Source organism: Panthera uncia (assembly GCF_023721935.1).
Source record: "Panthera uncia isolate 11264 chromosome A3 unlocalized genomic scaffold, Puncia_PCG_1.0 HiC_scaffold_11, whole genome shotgun sequence".
Lineage (NCBI taxonomy): Eukaryota > Metazoa > Chordata > Mammalia > Carnivora > Felidae > Panthera > Panthera uncia.
In genome coordinates this window covers 7,644,127-7,650,912 of record NW_026057578.1, presented here as the reverse complement: position 1 = coordinate 7,650,912, position 6,786 = coordinate 7,644,127, and the positions used below count along the sequence as shown (strand labels likewise).

Sequence of the window (6,786 nt, the reverse complement as noted above, 5' to 3'; positions counted from 1 at the left end):
AGTCATGAGTTGGTCTTGTGATCCAGGCCCCTGGGTACATTCCATCCCCCAGCCAAACTGACTGGTTCATGGACGAACGAATATATGGTGCCAGATTGGCCCAATGAGACCCGATGCCCAGGAATGTTGCCCTAGTTGTTAAGAATTCGTTTGGGAGTACTGCTAGTAAACATAAAGTTTCTAGAAGTCTCCGTTGGAGAGGGTCTGCCTGTGAGAGATTCCAACCCCAAGAAGGAAGACAACAAAACTGAACAGTAGGAAGAGAGAAAGCAAAATACCGTGTCAGTCATCAAGGCCCCTCATTCCACTTAGGCATTTTAAAATTCTATAAGCCGATAAATTACTCGTTTTTTTTTTTTTTTCTTAAGCCGATTTGAGTTGGGTTTTATCACTTATAACTTCCATGCCTGGTGAGGATGATGGTGATAATGACAGTGATGATGATGATTGCTGTTATTTCTATTATTGCTGCTGTGACAATGTGCTGTGTGTGTGACAATTGCTGCTGTGACATTTTCCATGTCCCTGGAAAATGTGGACGTGGAAACGTGGGCGGCCCAGGTGGGAATTAGCGCCCTTTCCCGCACCCCGCTTCTCTAACCGCTGCACAATGAACGGGCAGGATCTTAGGTCAGCATGCCTCCGGCAACGCGAAATCAGACCTCTGTGAGTACAGTGGGCAAGAGAAATTTTGCATGCTTCCGTTCAAAAGGTGCTTCCCTTCTTCCCACGAAATCTACCTCTTGCCAATACATCTTCGCAATTTTTAGGTTTGACCCATCACTACACCAGTCAGCGGCAAAGCTCTCCAGATAAGGTGCTAGAGTCCCAGCTGCCTTAAAGAAGATTTCTTAATGAAGCCTCGGGATGAATAAAATATCACGTCTTCCATCACCTCGTTATAGGATGTCGGGGATTACTTGTTCTTTGAAAGTGGTCATCACTCTTTGATGACAACTTGTTAACATTTAGATTGTCATTTTGTGTCCTGGCAAGTAACCACGCTGGCAAGCTACAGAGGGAACTTTGGTATGAAAGACATGGAACAGCCCTCCTGTCTGCAGTGAATAACCTGTTTTCAGTTGGTTCACATCAGACACCCCCCAAAGCAAAAAAAAAAAAAAAAAAAAAAAAAATCTCTCCATTTGGTTCCTGAGAAGTTCAGGGTAATCTTACCCTCCGGAGTGCTTTTGGTCCTCAGACTGGTAAAGGGCATCGTTTCTAGTTTTGCAGGGTGCTAAAACTGGGGCCACCGCGTATGCTGCAAATAAATATTAAAATGATACTCAGCCTCGCCGCTCACAGCGTGTTGCACAGACCGGCGGCAGCTGGCTCGAAATGTAGACTCACAGGCCTGAGCCCAGGTTTGCTGGACTGGAAGCCACATCTTAGTAAGATGGCCAGGAAGTCTGAAGGTACCTTTAAGGGTCAGTAGAGAGCATTTGTTCCCAAACTTAGCTGAGCCTTACAAACGCTTGAAGAGCTCATTAAAAAAAAAAAAAAAAAAAAAAAAAAAAAAAAAAATCATTCCCAAAGCTTGTTAAAAATTATAGTTGCGTGGGCCCAACCCTGAAGATAGTTTTTTCAGTGGGTTAGGTTGCGTTTCAGGTACTTGAATTATTATTATTATTTTTTTTTAATTAATTAATTTTTTTAAATCTTTTTATTTTTTTAATTTTTTTTTCAATATATGAAATTTATTGTCAAACTGGTTTCCATACAACACCCAGTGCTCATCCCAAAAGGTGCCCTCCTCAATACCCATCACCCACCCTCCCCTCCCTCCCACCCCCCATCAACCCTCAGTTTGTTCTCAGTTTTTAACAGTCTCTTATGCTTTGGCTCTCTCCCACTCTAACCTCTTTTTTTTTTTTTTCTTCCCCTCCCCCATGGGTTTCCACCAAGTTTCTCAGGATCCACATGAGAGTGAATCAGGTACTTGAATTATTAACAAGCCCCTCCAGTAATTCAGATGCATGTGGTTAAGAACCCCTGCAGAACCAGTGATCTGGTTACCATGGAATATGCAGACAGGTTTCGCCAAAGAAACGGAAAGAGAGGCTGAAACGATTTCCACCCCTGAGTCAGGACCACTAATGTGCGGCAGTGTGCGCGTCTGTGTCTGCACACGTGCACGTTTGCACACATCTGCGTGTATCCAGTTAGAGTTGCGTGATGCGTGCACACACATACACGGTCTGTTCTGGTGCACGCACACGTGTCTGACACAGTGAAGCGACAGATTTCTAGAACCTAAGCTGGTCTTCTAATGGCCCCGTGGGGACTAGGTTGGCTTCACGTCTAACTTCTTCTTCCTTCTCTGGTTCCAGCAGCAGCATCACTGTTAACCCCGCTGACGGTCCTCAGCACATTTCCATTTATTAACAGGCTGGGTGGTGGCTAACGGCCTGGCGGGAGCCAGACTGTCCCCCCACCTTGAGTCCTGGTACTCGTGCTTTCCAGCTGTGTGGCCTTGGGCAGTTAGCTTACCTCCACAGCCTCAGCGGACCAATTTGTAAAATGGGAATGATGTCCAGTTGTCATGTCAATTCTAATTGTCATGAACTTGACGCAGTGCTTAAAATCACTCGGTAGAGTCTCAAAAGTATCAGCTGTTATCGCTGCTTTGTTGTTATTTGTAAGGACAAATGGCTAGAGAGAAATAGAACACAGAGTTCAGTGTTCATGCGTATGTATCCATAATGGAGATGTGTTTCAGATACGTAGGTATAATATGTGTATACATGAAGCATATCTATGTGTGGGGATATATATTTAGATAGGTATATATAGAATTCTGTTAAACTCAAGCGAAAATTTTTAAATGATTTTCCTCTATGCTAGCATTAGTGGTCCATTTTTTATTTTTATTTTTGATATTAAGGAAATGACTTTTAGTTACCCTTGTAAGTCCGATGAAAGTTTTGGGCCTTTACAGATGAAAAATGTACCTCAGTTCACTCACGTGCATAGTGCAAAATGTGGTGTGTATGACAGGTCAGATTGCCCATGGCGGGGGAAGCAAAATGCATGGGTCCCAGGTTGAGAACTGCACTGACCTCTGAGCCCCTTAAAGGCAGGCACCGTCTTTATTGATATTCGTAATTCTGGTCCCTGATACACCATCTGGCACAGGGGAGGTGCCCCATAATTGGCTATTTTGGCCATTTACATTTTTGATTATGCAGTTGGGTCTTCCACTTCTGTTGGAAAATGATAAGGTGTCGATGAAACATGAGAGTTATTACAGATCTTGGATGCTTCCCATAAAACGCGTCCTTCAACAGCGCTTCTCAAACTTCCCTCTCTACAAGGATCCCCTGGAATTCTTGTGAAATGCAGATTCTGATTCAGTGGTTCTGAAGGTGGAGGGAATGAGATCTTGTGTTTCTCTAAAGCTCCCCGGGGATGCTGATCACCGTGCCCCGAGGTGCCAACTACAGAAGACACAGCGTGGCATGATGGGAAGAAGAGGGGAACCTCAGTCTAGTCCCGGCTCCTAGGTTATGAACTTGGGAGCCTCAGGCAAATTCATTCATTCAGTGCATATTTACTGCACACTGTCTTGTAGTATAGTATTTGCAGGCGCTAAGGATTAAATGGACAAGACTGCCGTTGTTCTACTCCTATGAAGTCTAGTTATCTAAAGACCTACACCTTAATTATTATACTAGAATCTTTCCCCAAGGGCTTGTTGGAGATGAAACAAGCTTATGTAAATAAACCACCCAACACAATGCCTAGCATAGAGTAGGTGTTAAGTATATTGTTCTTTTTGAGGATAAGAGCTCAGACACTGTCCTACTCTTTCTGAATGCAGGCTCTTTCGTAGTGGCCTTGATGTTGGCAATATGATAACCAGCTGGGAATCAGTGATGGAGAGTAAATCAAGGTTCGTGAATAATTCATGAGGTTAATATTGTAAGGTGTAATGAGAAGCTGACGATATATAATTTAAAGAGACCCAGTGACTTTCTGGAGTAAATTCTTGGTCATGAATCAAAAGCTGTGATCTCTAATCTTTAGTTTTTCACGGGCGCTTTTTGAAATTCCGGACGGCTCTCCGTAACTTACATTCCCCTTCCTGTAAAATTAGGTAGTGTGGAATTAACTCATGTGGAAATTGACTGTTAAAACACTTAATATTTCCATTCAACGACTATTTATTGAGCATCTACAAGGCGCTATTCCCTAGTGGGGGCATGAGAAAGTTTGAGTCATAAGTCTGCATCTGAAGTTTTTTGAAATATCAGGAAAGCAAGAGTTACATTCGTTTATGTGTCTCGTTCATTCATTACTCATTTGACACATTCTTGCCAAGTGCATGCTAGAGGGAGCAAGGTTGAATATGATATAATCCCTGACCTCATCAGAGAGGGGGTAAACCTAGATTTTACAAAACTGTTAGGTGGCATGGAAAAGCATGAGGGAAATGGTAGAGTAAGTGTTATAGATTACAAGAATGGCAGAATTTCAAATGTATGCAAAAAATTTGCATATATTTGCATGTTTTAGGAAATGATTTTGCTAGCAGGGGGTGGACTTATGGGTAAATTGCTGGGGTTTATTCATGTTGAGAGATGATGGAAAACATTCTTGAAGAGAGAAATAATACAGCATTTCCAGTGCTATAGGCTGTTTGCTATGTACTGAGGACAGTGCGGGGCAAGTACAGTTTTTGCCAACAAAGAATTCCTATCGAGTAGCAAAGGCAGATAAACAAATTAAAGTCAAGTGTGCTAGGAGCGCTGGGTGGCTCAGTCGGTTAAGCGGCCGACTTCGGCTCAGGTCATGATCTCGCGGTCCGTGGGTTCGAGCCCCGTGTCGGGCTCTGCGCTGACCGCTCGGAGCCTGGAGCCTGCTTCGGATTCTGTGTCTCCCTCTCTCTCTGACCCTCCCCCGTTCATGCTCTGTCTCTCTCTGTCTCAAAAATAAATAAACGTTAAAAAAATTTTTTAAATCAAGTGTGCTAAATATCAAGTAGAACTGTGAACAAGGTGGAGGTAAAGCCAAAGGCGGAGGGATTAAATCTTTGTGAAAGTGGGGGATTTCTTTTTTGGCTGAGGCTGGTGACTTACGGAACTCCAAGCAGGTTTTCTGAGAAGGCTGTGTGTTGTTGTGGTTGACATAGGAGTTTCCAGGAGGACAGGGAGGAAGAGGTAGTCTGTGCAGAGTAATCAACACAGGGACATGTGAAGTCTGTGCCTTCAGGGACTATAGTTCGGTGTTGCTCGAATCTCAAGGGTGAGGCAAAGACTGAAAAGAAGAGAGGGGAGCCTGGGTGGCTCAGTTGGTTAAGCGACCGACTTCAGCTCAGGTCATGATCTCATAGTTTGTGAGTTCCAGCCTTCCGTCGGGCTCTGTGCTGACAGCTCAGAACCTGGATCCTGCTTCAGATTCCGTGTCTTCTTCTCTCTCTGCCCCTCCCCCACTTGTGCTTTTGTGTGTGTATGTGTGTGCGTGTGCATGCTCTCTCTCTCTCTCTCAAAAAACATTTAAAATTTTCTTTTTAAAATAAGTAAACTTAAAAAAAAGGAAAGAAACCAGAGTGATGGGTACCAATCTGGTTAATAAAGGCCTTATGTCACAGAAAGAGGTTGGCATGTGGAAAGGAAACATGGCAGGAGAGGAGGCATGAGGAGACAGGAGTTCTGCACGGGGCTGTGCTGTGGCTTCTCCTCATGGCAGGCTCCTCAGAAGCAGGTCCTGAGATGAGGCTCCATGAGAAAGTCATTTGAGAAAGTCATTTGGAGCTGGGAGAAAGGGGGAAGGAAGTGACAGAAACAGAATAGCAAAGGAGGAGAAATTAAATCCCACGAGGGGCAGGCTCAGCCTGACCCTGGATGGGACTCCAGAGTCCCATCTGGGAGTCATGCTAGCCTCAGGCGGGGATGCTGGGCTTTTATACTCCTGCATCAGTCAGTCATTGGTTCAAGGCTGCCCTCGGAAAGACCAAATGCTCCTGGCCTGCTTTTCAGTAGGCACAGTGCAAGGGCAGTTTTCTGAAGAGAAACACAAGGGTGGCCTTTGTAGGCAGAAGCACACCGAAGCTGGGCCGGTGTGGTGAATGAATCAGGGAACGTGAGTGCAGAAAAGCAAGTTTACTGGAGTTGAAGTATGGTGGGTACCAATGTCAGCCCATAGATGCAGAGCGAAATCCTTTTCTTCCTAAAATTTTAATTTTTATTGAAATTCCTCATTTTGTCCTGGTAGCAGACATTTAATACAGCAATCTGTAGACTCCTAACCTTCTTTTGGGGATTATGTCTAAAATTTGGATTGTAAAATGCCAAGGCCTTGGGAGGAGGGATGGACATCTTGTTCTCAGTGTCTGCTGAGACTCCCCCCCCCCCCAGGTAATCTAGTTATCTATCGCCCATCTGCACGGATAACCATGGAGATGCCCCAGTTTTCCAGAGTCAGGGATCCTCTGCTGTTTCAGTACCTCTTGGGTGATAGAGTCTCTCTGTTCTAGTCCATACTGTTTGTATAAAACACTTACAGGAAGTTGTTTAAATCCACTGTCTAGAGGTAAATGCTGTCTTTACCTACCTCTGGCATCATCTGCCTCCCTGGGATCCCATCTAAGAAATGAGGTCTAAGACACCTCTGTCCTTGGATACCTCTGTACTTGGATACTTTGGGGAGTTGGCCAATCTTCGTTCTTCAAGAATATAGTCCATAGCTCTTTTCTCTGAACTATGTTTATACTCAATCTATACTATACTCAATCTATACTAAGATGTATATACCAAGTCTATACTACAGATGCATATACTTAAATTA

General features: G+C 44.1%; 1 long non-coding RNA gene across 1 annotated transcript; it reads right to left on the bottom strand.

Moving 5' to 3' along the window:
• Positions 1-842: 842 nt before the first annotated feature.
• On the bottom strand, positions 843-5,425 carry LOC125936291 (uncharacterized). The gene is made up of 3 exons (XR_007461989.1): positions 5,079-5,425; positions 2,491-2,652; positions 843-1,261 (listed from the first exon to the last, which is right to left on the bottom strand). It is a non-coding gene; the product is annotated as an uncharacterized LOC125936291 (long non-coding RNA).
• Between the last annotated feature and the right edge of the window lie 1,361 nt (positions 5,426-6,786).